This window comes from Dama dama, chromosome 7 (assembly GCF_033118175.1).
Source record: "Dama dama isolate Ldn47 chromosome 7, ASM3311817v1, whole genome shotgun sequence".
In the NCBI taxonomy this organism is placed as follows: Eukaryota; Metazoa; Chordata; class Mammalia; order Artiodactyla; family Cervidae; genus Dama; species Dama dama.
In genome coordinates this window covers 3,606,477-3,624,045 of record NC_083687.1, presented here as the reverse complement: position 1 = coordinate 3,624,045, position 17,569 = coordinate 3,606,477, and the positions used below count along the sequence as shown (strand labels likewise).

Sequence of the window (17,569 nt, the reverse complement as noted above, 5' to 3'; positions counted from 1 at the left end):
CTTACACTGCAGAGGAGTCATGCTTGCAGTTATGGTTAATAATGCAATACATTTAAATATGTCTAGAAAATGGACTGCAGAAGAAAAGACTGACCAAATAATCAATACATAACTCAGGAATAAAAATGAAGTGCTGTTTGAAATTACCATTCTGGGGCTTCATGAAAGGTTCTTTATGTGAGTAACGAAGTTATGTATGTGTGCTAAGTCATTTTGGTTGTGTCCAACTCTTTGCGACCCTATGGACTGGGGCCTGCCAGGAGTCTCTGTCCATTGGATTGAAAGGATAAACAACCAGGTGAAGGCCGGCGGTTCCCAAGCAGCAGGAGGCAATAAACTGCAAGTGGCAGGTGTCATTTTTTCCCCTTCTTTACACAAGACTAAAGGAGGTTCTTTGTAATCCTGTGTTGCCATGATGACACACCTGATTCTGCCTGAACTTAACTTTTTCTCAAACCTTGAGCTAACCAATGTTTTTCTTCTCATTTTTCTTAAGCTATGTTAATGAAACTATGTATTTGCTTTGGAATCTGCCTTTCTTCAAATCAGTTCCACCTAAAATTAAACTTTTCTCAAATCTTGAGCTGTTAATGGCTCAGCCAACCAGTAAGTCTCACTCATGGAAATGTTCTTCTTAAGCTATGTTAATGAAGCTATGTATTTGCTTGTAAATCTGCCTTTTTTCAAGACTTACGTCAGTTGTTTTATGACTTCCCTCCTGCCATTCTATCTCTAAATGAATGTTGTGGGAGAGGAGCTTGGTGCAATTCTTTCAGTCGGGGCATTTCTTTTACCTGATTAGTAGCTTGCTAACAAGTATGTGGCACTTTGCTAAAACTAGCAAGGGTGCACTCTTTCTGTCCTCTTCTGGTGTCTATGTCAGAAACTTTCCCTATCCTTTTTACACTTTAATAAAACTCTACTACACAAAAGCTCTGAGTGATCCAGCCTCATCTCTGGCCCCAGATCAAAATCCTCTCCAGAGGTCAAGGATACCAGATTTGCTCACAGCTCATGACCATAACTTTTCAGGATTCTCCAGGCAAGAATCCCGGAGTGGGTTGTCATGCCCTCTTCCAAGGGATCTTCCCCAACCTGGGACTGAACGTGTGTCTCTTGTGTCTCATGCTTTAGCAGGCAGGTTCTTTATCACTAGTGTCACCTGAGGAGACCAACAAAGTTATAGATTTAACAAAGTTCACTATGGAGAGGCTATTCTATTTAATTTAGACACTGAGAAATGATTCATTTGGGTTAGATCATAAAACCATTTACCAATAAGTTAACAAATGTGGGTCAGAGGGAGAGAGAGATTGTCAGAGACAGAGACTGGAGGCAGATGCTCAAGGCAATCTAAGATCAGGAAACAGTGATGAGGCCTCACAGAAAACCTAATCCTGGGGGTCCCAGGCACTGAGGGGAATCCATGAAGCATTTTCAATACAAAAACAATCCACCCTTCTGTGTGCCCGGTCTCTCCTTAGCTTCCTTCCAGGCCTCCATTACCAGCCATGTCCACCCCCGCTCCGTTCTGCTTCTGAGGCTTCCAGACTCTTCCAACTTCATTTTCCTCTCCCTCTACCCTCTGGGTCTCCTTCCAATGTGGCTCCTATGTGCCCTTGATCTCCATCCGCATGTATCTGTGATTACTGATTCAAGGCGTACAGCTTGGAACATTGACTTAAATATTAAAGCACTTTCAAATCTAATTCTTTTCTGCCTCAAATTTCACTGATATATTGTTACCATAAGGTATTTCCTTCTTCACTTTTCTTCCTTTTTTTTCCCCTTCTTTTCTTTCTTAAATTTCAGGAGAGGCATTTATTTATTTCTTGTAAGCATGAAAGAGAGAAAGCTTTTTCATTTTTGTTTAGTAGCTAAGTCATGTTCAACTCTTTGCAACCCCCTGGACTATAGTCTGCCAGGTTTCTCTGTCCATGGGATTTCCCAGGCAAGAATACTTGAGTGGGTTGCCATTTCATGCTCCAATAACTCAAACATAACACAATATTGCAACTATAACTCCATATGTGTTGCTATATTTGTATGACTTTAACAGAACAAGATAGTTCTTAAATTTTATTTTATTTTAAATGTGTGTTTCTTTTTTTTTCTCTCTCTCTTTTTAAAATTTTTTTTCCCAATTATTTTTATTAGTTGGAGGCTAATTACTTTACAATATTGTAGTGGTTTTTGCCATACATTGACATGAATCAGCCATGGATTTACATGTGTTCCCCATACTGAATCCACAAATTTTAATGTCCTTTAAAATGATTCATATCAATGTATGACAAAACCCACTGGAAAAAAAATAAAATAAAATAAAATAAAATAAAATAAAATGCATTCCAATTGAAAATGTATAATTTTGATATACTTTAGTTCATAACACTATGTCATCCATTTGATAAGTATCAGGAATTATTTGATAAATCACTCAAATATGTTCTTAAAAGTGAAAAGTGAAAGTGAAGTCTCTCAGCCCTGTTCGCCTTTTTGCAACTCCATGGACTGTAGCTTACTAGGCTCCTTCATCCATGGGATTTTCCAGGCAAGAGTACTGGAGTGGGTTGCCATTTCCTTCTCCAGGGGATCTTCCCGACCCAGGGATCAAACCCTGGTCTCCCTCATTGTAGGCAGAAACTTTTACTATCTAAGCCACCAGTGAAGCCCAAATATGTTCTTAGTGTTGCTTAAATATGTTCTTTGTGTTGCTTAAATTAGCTGGATTTTTAGAAATTATAAATATATGAATGAATAAATATCTATTTATGCTTTTAAGATGTTTCTTTAAAATACAGGATAAGGAGAGACAAGGAAAAAAAAAATCATAAAATTTCCAAACCAGGAATGTTCACTTTATTCCAGTGGTTCATGGCCTCTTAGGTCTCACATAATCCACCTTCCAAAAAGATGAAGTCAGAGTTAAAATGGTTATGGGGTACTCATGCAGCTAGGTACAATATTAATACTTTGGGACAAAAAGATATATATGTAACATTAATTAATTCAATGGGGGAATTCCTTCACAATGTACATATATATCAAATCTTCACATTGTATCCTTCATATATCATACAATTTTGTTTGTCAAATATACCTCAGTAAAGCTGGGGAAAAGCTTAGTTATTTATAGAACATAAATATAAAGATTGGTCTGTCATCTGTCACATCCTATGAAATCACAAACACTTTGGTTCCTTAAGATAAGATATCATTCTTATTTCTTCTGCCAGATAGATCATTGTTCACTTCAAGATCACTTTAGAATTAGATGAAACCTCCAGAAACTGTCCAGAAAAAGGCATAGGCACATTAATATTTTCACAAAAGTTCAGGGGATCCATATCATGGATCTGTTAATGGATTTGGGGAGGGTTGAAGAGGACCCTCCCTTGTGGACCTTTGTTCTTGGTAAAGACACAAAGAAGAATGTGAGGTCTTACCATGCAAAACAAGTTTACTGAAGAAAGAATACCTCAAGCAAGAGGTGGGCCAAGCCAAGAGAGGTTCTTGCACTGGGATGATAAGTACAGTGTTTTTCAAAATAAGACTTTTACATATTCATTTAGGCAGGTGTAGACTGACAGTTTTCATTGACAGTTTCAAGTTACATAATAACAGGCTCTGTTGTGCATGTTTTCCACATAATTCAGTCTGTTATAATCAGGTGCATGTATGTATAGAATTTTTATAAACGCTTAGTAGACTCCTGGCCACCTAAGGTCACTTAAGAACACAGCTGTGCATCAAGGGTGCATGTTCCCTGGAACTGGCAAAGTCCCTGTGGTTAGTTTGTATCCACTGTGTGCCTCAGGCACATGCACCTGGAATTGGAAAAGTCTCTGCAGTTATTTTCTGGCATATTTGTAAGCTCTACTGGGCCACACTGGGGCATGTCTGTGGTGGAGTTTAGAGATGAATATCTCTCTTTGGCTAGGCCACTCCTTGCTATTTATGCCTAACATTCTACCTAACAGATCCAAGTGTAAGGGCCTTACACTAGAAGCATTGAATGCTTAGTATGGGAGAAGGAACTCTTAAAATGCATGACTAAAAGCCTACTAAAATGCTAAATTTGTTCTATAATAGAAAATGAAATGATTTACACTGAAAGCACGGGTCATCTTTCATCAACTTCCTAAAGATAATTATAATAGAAAAGTAGGTTTTCTTACAGATATTGTCTTAAGTAAATGAATATATTTTATCTTACAATGAGGCAATTTAACCAACAAACTGTAATTCATTACCTTTTAGCATAATTCTCACTTCCAAATTTCATTTTAAGCAGGTACAAATGCTCTATCAATTTATTGCATTTAGAACATATTTTATCCAGAGATTTATTTTCCCTCACTATCACTTGCAAACCTTTGGTTGAGCAGGAGTAAAATTCTATACATGCTGGATAAATGTGAAATTTTAATCTCGGTTGCCAACTGACTCTAAACTTATTATCCAAATAATAAAATAAGGAAGTATGACTCATTATAATAAATATACACAAGAGTGAAGAAACTTAACTGTTGTCTATTGCACTTTAGGTTAATTTATTGCAGTCACTCAAATCTCCACTTCATTGGAGAATGTCTCTGAAAATATCAGAAGCTTCATTGCTCTCTACTCTTCCTCAGTGTTCTCTAAAATAGAAAATGTCCTGACATTCTCTAAAATAGGAAACCTTCCAGAACATCCACAATATAAACTGTGCCTATTATGTATTTCTGAATTCTTTGGGGGAAAAAAAAAACAGTTGTACAATATTATAATAAAAAAAAAAAGTTTCCAGGTATTGTTGACTGGAATGACTTTAAGATGTTATTAGGATATTACATTTTCCACAAATCACATCCACCCAATCTAGAAAAAAAAAAAAAGCCACCCCTCTTTGCTTTGTGGCCTCCATATACATGCATCCAGGATAGGCTTTCAGGGGCAAAGGTGACTGCAGAAAATAATGTTGACCTGAATACTAGATAGCTCTCCAAATCCCACCTGACTTTTATCGTGCTTATGTGCCAAGTAGCTTCAGTTGTTTTTAACGCTTTGTGACCCTATGGACTATAGCCCATGAAGCTTCTCTGTAATCGGATTCTCCAGGCAAGAATACTGGAGTGGGTTGTATGACCTCCTGCAGAGGCTCGTCCTGACACAGAGATTGAACTTGGGTCTGTTACATTACTTTTACTATCTGAGTGTCAATACTCAGAAATAGGAAAAGAATGGGAGGCCTAGTTTTCTTGAAGTGATCTCTAGTGTTTCCCATTCTGTTGTTTTCCTTTATTTCTTTGCGTTGACCTCTGATGAAGGCTTTCTTATCTCTCCTTGCTATTCTTTGGAACTTTGCATTTAGATGGGTGTATCTTTCCTTTTCTCCTTTGCCTTTTTCTTCTCTTCTTTCCTCAGCTATGTGTAAGGCCTTCTCAATCATTTTGTCTTTTTGCATTTCTCTTTCTTGAGGATGGTCTTGGTCATTGCCTCTGGAACAATGTTATGAACCTCCATCCATAGTTCTTCAGTCACTCTGTCTGTCAGATCTAATCCCTTGGATCTATTTGTCACTTCCACTGAATAATCATAAGGGATTTGATTTAAGTCATACCTGAATGGCCTTTTGCTGTTCCATACTTTCTTCAATTTAAGTCAGAATTTTGCAATAAGGAATTCATAATCTGAGCCACAGTCAGCTCCTGGTCTTGTTTTTGCTGACTGTATATAGCTTCTCCATCTTCAGCTGCAAAGAATATAATCAATATGATTTTGGCATTTGCCATCTGGTGATGTCCATGTTAGAGTCGTCTCTCGTGTTGCTGGAAGAGGGTGTTTGCTATGACCAGTGCATTCTCTTGGCAAAACTCTGTTAGCCTTTGCCCTGCTTCATTTTATACTCCAAGGCCAAACTTGTCTGTTACTCGAGGTATCTCTTGACTTCCTACTTTTACATTCCAGTCCCCTATGATGAAAATGAAATTTTTTTTTTTTTTTTTTTTTTTGGTGTTAGTTCTAGAAAGTCTTGTAGGGCTTCATAGAACCATCCAACTTTAGCTTCTTTGGCATCAGTGGTTGGGGCATAGACTTGGATTACTGTGATATTGAATGGTTTGCCTTGGAAATGAACAGAGATCATTCTGTCATTTTTGAGATTACACTCAGGTACTGCATTTTGGATTCTTTTGTTGACTATGAGGGCTACTCCATTTCTTCTAAGGGTTTCTTGCCCACAGCAGTAGATATAATGGTCACTTGATTTAAATTCACCCATTCAAGTCCATTTTAGTTCACTGATTCCTAAAATGTTGACATTCATTCTTGTCATCTCCTGTTTGACCACTTCCAATTTACCCTGATTCATGGACCTAACATTCCAGGTCCCTAAGCAGTGTTGTTCTTTACAGCATCAGACTTTACTTCCATCACCGGTCTCATCCACAGCTGGCATTGTTTTTGCTTTTTTGCTCCATCTCTTCATTCTTGCCTGGAGAATCCCAGGGACAGAGGAGCCTGTGGGCTGCCATCTATGGGGTTGCACAGAGTCGGACAAGACTGAAGAGACTTAGCAACTTCATTCTTTCTGGAGTTATTTCTCCACTCTTTTCCAGTAGCATATTGGGCACCTACCGACCTGGGGAGTTCATCTTTCAGTGTCATATCTTTTTGCCTTCTCATACTGTTCATGGGGTTCTCAAGGCTGGAATACCGAAGTGGTTTGCCATTCCCTTCTCCAGTGGACCATGTTTTGTCAGAACTCTCCACTATGACCCGTCCACCTTAGATGGCTCATAGTTTCATTGAGTTAGACAAGGCTGTAGTCCATGTGATCAATTAGATTATTTTCTGTGACTGTGGTTTTCATTCTGTCTGCCCTCTGGTGGATAAGGATAAGAGGCTTATGGAAGCTTCCTGATGGGAGAGACTGACTGTGGGAGAAACTGGGTCTTGTTCTGATGGGAGGGGGCATGCTCAGTAAATCTTTAATATAATTTCCTGTTGATGGGCGGGGCTGTGTTCCCTCCCTGTTGTTTGACCTGAGACCAAACTATGGGCTTCCCTTGTGGTTCAGCTGGTAAAGAATCTGCCTGCAATGTGGGAGACCAGGTTTTGATCCCTGGGTTGGGGAGGCACCCTGGAGAAGGGAAAGGCTTTCCACTCCAGTATTCTGGCCTGGAGAATTCAGTCCATGGGTTCACAAAGAGTAGGACACGACTGAGTGACTTTCACTTTCACTTCAAACTACGGTAATGAAAGCAATGGTGACCTCCTTCAAAAGGACCTGTGCGTGCACTGCTGTTTTCCGTGCCCCTGATCTTGCAGCAGGCCACTGTTGGCCACGCCTCCTCTGGAGACTCCTGCACACTCACAGGCAAGTCTGGCTCAGTCCCTTGTGAGGTCATGGCTTCTTTCTCCTGGGTCCTGTTGCACACACAGTTTTGTGCATTACCCTCCAAGAGTCTGTTTCCCCAGGCCAAGGTAAGTTCTGTAATCAAATCCCGCTGGCCTTCAAAGTCTAATCTCCACGGTGTGCTCAGTCCCTTTGCCAGATCCCCAGGTTGGGAAATCTGTTATGGGTCCTAGAACTTTCTTAGCAGTATGAGAACTTATTTGGTATAATTGCTGTGCAGTTTGCGGGTCACCTGTTTGGCAGCTCTATAGTGGGGTTAATGGTGACCTCCAGGAGGGCTTATGCCACACACTATGTGACCCGGGTCTTCTGCACCCGGAGGTCCTGCCCCTGCACAGGCCGTGGCTGGCCCACATCTCTGCAGGAGACCCTCAGGCAATCAGAGGCAGGCCTGCTCCGTTTCTGTGGAGTCTCTGGGTTCCTGTGTGCACGAGGTTGTGTCTTAGTGCTCTGGGCATCTCTGGCAGGTGTGGGCTTTGATTCTAAACATGGTTTCACCCCTCTTACCACCTTCTGGGGCTTCTCCTTTGCCCTTGGATGTGGGAGAACTTTGTTGGTAGGATCCAACATTCTCCTCCTGATGTTTCTTCAACAGTGAGTTATCATTTTGGAGTTCTCTCGGGAGAAGATGAGTGCACGTCCTTCTACTCTGCCATTTGCTCTTACTTTTGAAATGCATCTCTGACCCGTCTTTCCATAAATTGCCCGCCTTCTCATTGTAGAGTCCATCTCAAACACCTATCCTGGATCAGCTTTACATTTGGTGTAATGAACTTGATCTACCTCAGCTGCACCCACTGCTACATTGTTGCTATTGTTGTTGTTCAGTCACTAAACCATGTCCAACTCTTTGTGACCTATGGAAAATTAGAGATTCCAAGGAAATAGTTAATGCAAAGATGGGCACAAAAAAGGACAGAAACAGTATGGACCTAGCAGAAATTGAAGATATTAAGAAGAGGTGGCAAGAATACACAGAAAAACTATACAAAAAAGATCTCCATGATACAGAAAACCACGATGGTATGATAACTCAGCTAGAGTCAAACATCCTGGAATGTGAAGTCAAGTGGGCCTTAGGAAGTATCACTATGAACAAAGCTAGTGGAAGTGATGGAATTCCAGGTGAGCCATTTTGAATTCTAAAAGATGATGCTGTGAAAGTGATGAGCTCAATATGCCAACAAATTTGGAAAACTAAGCAATGGCCACAGAAATGGAAAAGGTCAGTTTTCACTCCAGTTCCAAAGAAGGCAATGCCAAAGAAGGTTCAAATTACCACACACTTGCACTCATCTCACAGGCTAGCAAGGAAATGCCCAAAATTCTCGAAGCCAGGCTTCAACAGTATGTGGACAGAGAAATCCAGATGTTCAAGCTGGATTTAGAAAAGGCAGAGGAACCAGAAATCAAATTGTCAACATCCATTGGATCATAGAAAAAACAAACAAGAGAGTCCCAGAAAAATATCTCCCTATGCTTTCTTGACTTTGACTGTGGAAAATTCTTCAAGATATGGAAATACCAGACAACCTTACCTACCTCTTGAGAAATCTGTGTGCAGGACAAAAAGCAACAGTTAGAACTGGACATGGAACAATGGACTGGTCCAAAATTGGGGAAGGAGTAAGTAAGACGGCTGCATCTTGTCACCCTGATTATTTAACTCATATGCAAAGTTCAGTTCAGTTCAGTTGCTCAGTCCTGTCCGACTCTTTGTGACCCCATGAACTGCAGGACGCCAGGCCTCCCTGTCAATCAGCAACTCCCGGAGTCCACTGAAACCCATGTCCATGGAGTCGATGATGCCATTCAACCATCTCATCCTCTCTCATCCCTTTCTTCTCATGTCCCCAATCTTTCCCAGCATCAGGGTCTTTTCCAGTGAGTCAGCTCATCGCATCAGGTGGCCAAAGTATTGGAGTTTCAGCTTCAACATCAGTCCTTCCACTGAACACACAAGACTGATCTCCTTTAGGATGGACTGGTTGGATCTCCTTGCAGTCCAAGGGACTCTCAAGAGTCTTCTCCAACATCACAGCTCAAAAGCATCAATCCTGTGCTCACCTTTCTTTATAGTCCACCTCTCACATCTGTATGTGACTACGGGAAAAATCATAGCCTTCACTAGATGGACCTTTGTTGGCAAAGTAATGATTCTGCTTTTTAATATGCTCTCTAGGTTGGTCATAAGTTTCCTTCCAAGGAGTAAAGCGTCTTTTAATTTCATGACTGCAATCACCATCTACAGTGATTTTGGAGCCCAAAAAATTAGTCAGCCACTGTTTCCACTGTTTCCCCATCTACCTGCCATGAAGTGATGGGACCAGATGCTATGATCTTAGTTTTCTGTATGTTGAGTTTTGAGCCAACTTTTTCACTCTCCTCTTTCGCTTTCATCAAGAGGCTCTTTAGTTCTTCTTCATTTTCTGCCATAAGGGTGCTGTTATCTGCATATCTGAGGTTATTGATATTTCTCCTGGCAATCTTGATTCCAGCTTGTGCTTCATCCAGCCCAGCGTTTCTCATGATGTACTCTGAATATAAGTTAAGTAAGCACGGTGACAATACACAGCCTTGATATACTCCTTTTCCTATTTCGAACCATTCTGTTTTTCCACGTCCAATCCTAACTGTTGCTTCCTGACCTGCATACAGATTTCTCAAGAGGCAGATCAGGTGGTCTGGTATGCCCATCTCTTTCAGAATGTTCCACAGTTTGTTGTGATCCACACAATCAAAGGCTTTGGCATAGTCAATAAGTGAGAAATAGATGTTATTCCAGAACTCTCTTGCTTTTTCAGTGATCCAGCGGATGTTGGCAATTTGATCTCTGGTTCCTCTGCCTTTTCTAAAACCAGCTTGAACATCTGGAAGTTCATGATTCACGTATTGCTGAAGCCTGGCTTGGAGAATTTTGAGCATTACTTTACTAGCATGTGAGATGAGTGCAATTGTGCAGTAGTCTGAGCCTTCTTTGGCATTGCCTTTCTTTGGGATTGGAATGAAAACTGACCTTTTCCAGTCCTATGGTCACTGCTGAGTTTTCCATGTTTGCTGGCATATTGAGTGCAGCCCTTTCACAGTGTCATCTTTCAGGATTTGAAATAGCTCAACTGGAATTCCATCACCTCCATTAGCATTGTTCATAGTGATGCTTCCTAAGACGCACTTGACTTCACATTCCAGGATGTCTGGCTCTAGGTGAGTGATCACACCATCGTGATTATCTGTGTCATGAAGATCGTTTTGCTATAGTTCTTCTGTGTATTCTTGCCACCTCTTCTTAATATCTTCTGCTTCTGTTAGGTCCCTACCATTTCTGTCCATTATTGAGCTCATCTTTGCATGAAATGTTCCCTTGGTATCTCTAATTATCTTGAAGAGATCTCTAGTCTTTCCCATTCTATTGTTTTCCTCTATTTTTTGCATTGGTCACTGAGGAAGGCTTTCTTATCTCTCCTTGCTATTCTTTGGAACTTTGCATTCAAATATGCAAAGTACATCATGCAAAATGCTGGGCTGGATGAAGCACAAGGTGGAATCAAGATTTCTGGGAGAAATATCAATAACCTCAGATACACAGATGACACCACCCTTATGGCAGAAAGCTAAAAAGAACCAAAGAACCTCTTGATGAACGTGAAAAAGGAGAGTAAAAAGGTTGGCTTAAAACTCAACATTCAAAATACAAAGATCATGGCATCTGTTACTTCCTGGCAAATTGTTGGGGAAACAATGGAAACAGTGACAGACTTTATTTTGGGGGGGCTCCAAAATCACTTGAGAAGGTGACTGCAGCCATGAAATTAAAAGTTGCATGCTCCTTGGAAGAAAAGCTATGACCAACCTAGGCAGCATATTAAAAGCAGAGACGTTACTTTGCTGACAGAGGTCCATCTAGTCAAAGTTATGGTTTTTCCTGTAGTCATGTATGGATGTGAAAGCTGGACTATAAAGAAAACCAAGTGCTGAAGTATTGATGGTTTTGAACTGTGGTGTTGGAGAAGACTCTTGAGAGTTCCTTGAACTGCAAGGAGATCAAACCAGTCAATCCTGAAGGAAGTCAGTCCTGAATATTCATTGGAAGGACTGGTGCTGAAGCTGAAACTCCAATACTTTGGCCACCTGATTGGAAGAACTGACTCATTGGAAAAGACCATAGTGCGAAGATGGAAGGAAGGAAGAGAAGGGCATTACAGAAGATGAGATGGTTTGATGGCATCACCAACTCGTAGGACTTGAATTTGGACAAGTTCTGGGAGTTGGTGATGGACAGGAAAGTATGGGTTCTGCAGTCCACAGGGTCGCAAAGAGTCGGATACGACTGAATGACTGAACTGAATGAAGGATGCCCAAGGTCCCCCTGTTTTCCTCCTGGCCTGGCACTGGGCCATGGTGAACCCCATATTGTCACAGAAGTGTAGAGTATAATCCTCTGAAGTCCTATCACTTGATTTCCGCATTTTCCCTACACTTTTGCCATCTCTACTCTAGCTGTGTGTGTGCTAAGTTTCTTCAGTCATGTCCAGCTCTTTACAACCTTATAGATTATCGCTAGCCAAACATCAAATTCACCTTTACCAAGCAGCAAGACTATGCATGCATTCCTCATTAAGTGCTATAATTAATATATTCTCTGAATTATTTGCATAATTCAATATGGATTTATTTATATAATGCAATATAAAGTTAAACATTAAAATATCCAGATGTTTACTCATATTTGATTGAAGAAGATGTTTTTATCCATTTGACAGTCTGTATTTTTGCCTAAACACATGCAGAAATCTGCTCAACTGGTTTTCTTTTGAAGCCTTTTTCTGACACTCCTGTGTGGCTCATTCATCTGTTATATATGTCAGAATCAGAGGAAAGTTAGGACAATGACTACTCTTTTTTTTTTTTTTTTAAAGGTCAGTCAGTGCAGTAAACCACATTAGATAATTTTCTTAGAAGTCGCTTTTTAAAAAAACATCAAAATCCAGTCACAACAAGTAGTTTTAGGTTGTCAATTTCAAGGAAGAAAAAAAAATGTTATTCTAACTTTAACCATTCCACATGTGTGGTTACTGCGATGAAAATTTTCACTTGGATTTATCAGGGCTCCTGTATAGGCTTTCACATTAAAATATGGAGGATGAATGTAGATCTCTAAGATACTGCAGGCTGTGTGCACCAAGCAGACTGCATTAGGGAACTCTTCATTTAGAAGATGTTGGAATACTATTTTGCAAAATATTCTATAAAGCATTCATTCAACATAGTGATCTATGGGGGAAAAGTTAGAAGGGCTCTTTAGTCAATTAAGTTTAAAAAATGCTGTCTTAGGTATTTCTTTCTTAGAGAGTCACAGTCAAATTACCATTTTAAAGGCTTGAAGAGGTTCTGAAGCTATGCTAACGTTTTAACCCAGGATTTGCAAAATTTATTTGGTCAAGTTTCCCTTTGTTTGGGAAATTATCTCCCTTATTCTCCGCACAGTTTAGAAAGTCTTTTATCCATATCTTCCCTTATTGAAAGTGAGTTCTTAAAATAGTAGTATTTAGCTCACCCTGAAGTTTCTGTATCCTGCGGTGTTCTCTTAGATTCATAACATATTACATAAACCTAAGTGCTATGATTTATCACCACCTTAGAGCATCTAATCTCATGCTCAGACCATTGTCTTAGGTAAACTAGATTAACATGGGTAAGGACTTCTCTGGTAGCTCAGCTGGTAAAGAATCCCCCTTCAATGCAGGAGACCCCAGTTCCATTCCTTGGTCGGGAAGATCTGCTGGAGAAGGGATAAACTACCCACTCTGGTATTCTTGGGCTTCCCTGCTGGCTCAGCTGGTAAAGAATCTGCCTGCAATGGGGGAAACTAGGGTTTGATCCCTGGGTTGGGAAGATCCCCTGGAGAAGGGAAAGGCTACCCACTCCAGTATTCTGGCCTGGAGAATGCCATGGACTCTATAGACCATGGGGTCACAAAGTATCAGGCATGACTGGGCGACTTTCACTTTCACTTTTGAAACTAGATTGACATGGAACATTGTCCATTTGTGAATGAGTGTGACTGCAGCAGTGTCCTCTTCAAGTGTGTTTACTGCCACATTTTATTTCACTACTAACTAACAACAAACTCAAGTGGTGTTTGATAATTAACAAGTCTGCTACTATTTTTGTGAGAAATGAAAACAGATTATTTAATAAATATGTTTGCCATTGAGAATATTTTCTCTTGAATCTTACGTTTCCTCAAAATAAGACTTAATCACACATTTACCATCACATTTAAAATGCAAATCAGTTTTCCTTTTGATTATCTAAAAATCTGGGCTTCTAGAGTTAATATTTTATTAATAGATAGCAGGTGGAATATCAGTTGTACATGTGATTTTCATAAAATTGTCATATTATTTTATTGTCACAACCTAAGAGTTACCTGGCCTAAATAACTGGCATTACTTTTTGTCATAAAACAAAGATCAATAATGTTTGGCATATAACCTCCAAATGTATTTATCCTAAATAATTATCTTCTGATGATAAAAATAGCCCCCAACATTGTAAACATGTTTATTGTTGGGAAATTAACAGATCTTCCACAATGTAGAAGTTGTACTTTTATAGTACTTGAAAAGTAAATTTCACAAGAAAAGTAGGTAAGCAGAAATCTTTGTAAAAGCTTGACAGACCCCACAAAAAATCTGACCTTATAGGGTCTGCAGCCCCTGAAACACTGGAATGGAGCCCAGAACTAGGGGTGCACATGCTTCGTCATCTGTGTTATAACAGCAATATCCTGAGAAGCCCGCAGTCACGGCCTCATCACAAGCTGACTGAGACTTGAGAATACATTTCTTTCTACCAAGATAGGCATCCTATGGAGATCCCTTATTTCTTTTTTTGCTACCAATTCAGTACATCAGTAATAACCCAAACTAACCCTGTGCAGTTAGTACAAAAACCAGCTTTTTTGAAATGTAAATTTGCAAAACATATGGCTATGCCTTTGATTGGCAACATGATAGCCATGCCCTTCAGATTCTGCCAGACCCTGCCCAGCTCCTATCAAAGATTGAAGATTGTCAGATACAATGTTTATTGAAGATTGTCTATAAGATATGCTCACCTTGAGATCATAAGTAAATCATGAATTGCTATTACTGGAGCATTTCCCATGGATTAGAGCCTCTAGTAGTTTCTCTGCAAAGAACATACACACACATATATATGTATATAAATATACACACATATTTGTGTATGCTCACATTGTCTGACAGAGTAATATCTTCTAATAAAGCCCTATAAAATGTGAAATTGCAGCTATTATCTTTATTCTGTGTCCCCCGCATAGTCTATTTTCAACATATCAGCCAGAATGATCCATTTTAAACTCTCAGCAGATAATATGAATCCTGTGCCCAAGGCCCTACAATGGCTTTGCTTCAAGCTGAGTCAAAGTTAAGAATTTATAATGGCTTTCAGAATCTTCTTTGACTTCATGTTCTGTGACCTTCACTCTTTTGAAACTCCCATTTGCTTCCTCTACTGGCTCTCCTGCCTTATCTTTTTGTAAAGTACTCATCACCTTCTAATTCACTGTATGACTTGCTTATTTATTAGGTCTATTGTTTATTATCTGTTTTTCTTCACTAGAATGTAAGATCCAGTGATCTCTGTCTATTTTATTTACTGATCATCATTTACTGATCATCACTAAAGCTAAGAAAAATGCCTGGCTTAAGAGGTGCACTCAGCAAATAATTACCAATGAACCAATGAATGAAAGTTTGTTGTAGGACTGTTGATGTAGCATTATTAATGTTGTGGAGACTCCATTCCATAAGTGGAGAGTCATCAATGTTTAGTTACTAAGTCATGTCTAATTCTTTTGTTACCCCATACTATAGCCCACCAGTCTCCTCTGTCTGTGGGATTTCCCGGCAAGAATAGTGGAGTGGGTTGTCATTTCCTTCTCCTGGGGATCTTCCCAACTCAGGGATTGAACCCACATCTCCTGCTTTCTCAGGCAGGTTCTTTACCACTGAACAACCAGGGAAGTCCAGCATTATTAATAATGCTACATAATAATGTCCACCTGCTTGAAAACCATAAGGAAAATTTCCCTTAAGTTTCTTTATCACTGATGGTGCCCACTTCCAAGTTACAAACTGACTTGAGTCCCAACTTGGGGATAATGGAAGATTAAACAGTAGAAAACTTTTCAAATTCTTCCCTGATATACATGATACACAAATTAGTGTTTAATTATCCTTCAGATAAACACCCAGAAGTGGGATAGCTGGGTCATATGGCAGTTTTATCCTTAATTTTTGTCCTTAATTTTTTAAAGAAGCTCCATATTGTTTTCCATAATGGAACAGAATCTGGAGTCTAGAAATAAAACCACATATACATGGAAAAGAGACTTCCATGGTGGCTCAGATGATAAAGCATCTTTCTACAATGCAGGAGACCTGGGTTTCATCCCTGGGCTGGGAAGATCTCCTGGAGAAGGAAATGGCAACCCACTCCAGTCCTCTTGCCTGGAAAATCCCATGGACGGAGGAGCCTGGTAGGCTACAGTCCATGGGGTTGAAAAGAGTCAGACATGACTGAGTGACTTCACTTTATACATGGAAAATTAATTTATGACTGCATAGGAAAGACCATACAATGGAGATAGGATAATCTCTTCAATAAATGGTGTTGGGGAAATTGAACAGTCACATGGGGAAAAAAATAAAGCTAGAAGACTATCTAACACCATACATAAAAATCAATCCAAAATGGATAAAAGACTTAAATGTGAGATATAAAACCATAAAATCCATACAAGAAAATGTATGCAATATGCTCTTTGACACTGATCTTAGCAGTATGTTTCAATGTCTCCTCAGGCAAGGATAAAAAAATGAGCAAGTGGGATGGCATCAAACTAAATGTTTTGCAGAGCAAAGGGAAGCATCAGCAAAATGAAAAGACAACCAAATGAATGAGAAGATATTTGTAAGTCATATATCCAATAAAAAGTTAAAACCCAAAATATGGGGTTTCCCTAGTGACTAAGTGGTAACGAATCTGCAGGATGCAGGTTGGATCCCTGGCTTGGGAAGATGCCCTGGAGAGGGAAATTGCAACCCACTCCAGTATTCTTGCCTGGAAATCCCATGGACTGAGGATCCTGGCAGGCTACAGTCCATGGAGTTACAAGAAAGCCAGACAAAACTTAGATAATAAGCAACAACAACAATCCAAACTATAAGAAGGGTTCATACAAATCAACAACACACACACACACAAAAAAAAGATTAAAAATGGGCAGAGGAGCACTCTCGCCACTTCTACTCAACATGATGTGAAGTACCAGCCACAACAATCAAACAAGAAAAAGGAAGAAAGGGCATCCAAATTGGAAAGGAAGAGGTAAAAGTATTGCTATTTTCAGATGGCATGATACTTTGCTGCTGCTGCTGCTGCAGCTAAGTCGCTTCAGTCGTGTCCGACTCTGTGTGGCCCCATAGATGGCAGGCTACCAGGCTCCCCCATGCCTGGGATTCTCCAGGCAAGAATATTGGAGTGGGTTGCCATTTCCTCCTCCAATGCATGAAGGTGAAAAGTGAAAGTGAAAGTGAAGTTGTGTCTGACTCATAGCGACTCCATGGACTGCAGCCCACTAGGCTCCTCCTTCCATGGGAATTTCCAGGCAAAAGTACTGGAGTGGGGTGCCATTGCCTTCTCTGGGCATGATACTCTAGAGAACCCTAAAGTCACCACACACAACCTATTAAAACTAGTATATGAATTCACCAAGGTAGGAGGATTCAAGGTTAATATACAGAAATCTGCTGGATTTCTTTAGACTATAAATGAAACATCAGAAGAGAAAACTAAAAAATCCCATAGAATGATCTAATAACTTATAAAATTAATGTTAAAACAGTAATTATTACTTTTGGATTTATGTTCAGTGCATTCAATGCCTTGAAAGTCCAAATTGGGAGAAAAAAAATATACATTATCCTAGCAAGATGCCTAAAAAAAAAGATTGTGTAGAAATTTCAGAAATATTTTGATTCCAGTCTTCAATGTATTGACCTCAAAGCCATGATCCCTAGTCAGGTCACCCTCATTGTGCTTTTGATTTGTGTATCTCCAAGTTGGCCTTTGAAA

The 17,569-nt window shown here is 39.8% G+C and overlaps 1 protein-coding gene across 1 annotated transcript in view; it reads left to right on the top strand.

Annotated features, from left to right (window-relative positions):
- KHDRBS2 (KH RNA binding domain containing, signal transduction associated 2) overlaps window positions 1-17,569 on the top strand; it is a 640,575-nt gene that overhangs the window by 337,630 nt on the left and 285,376 nt on the right. The gene's annotated exons all lie outside the window — the stretch shown is intronic.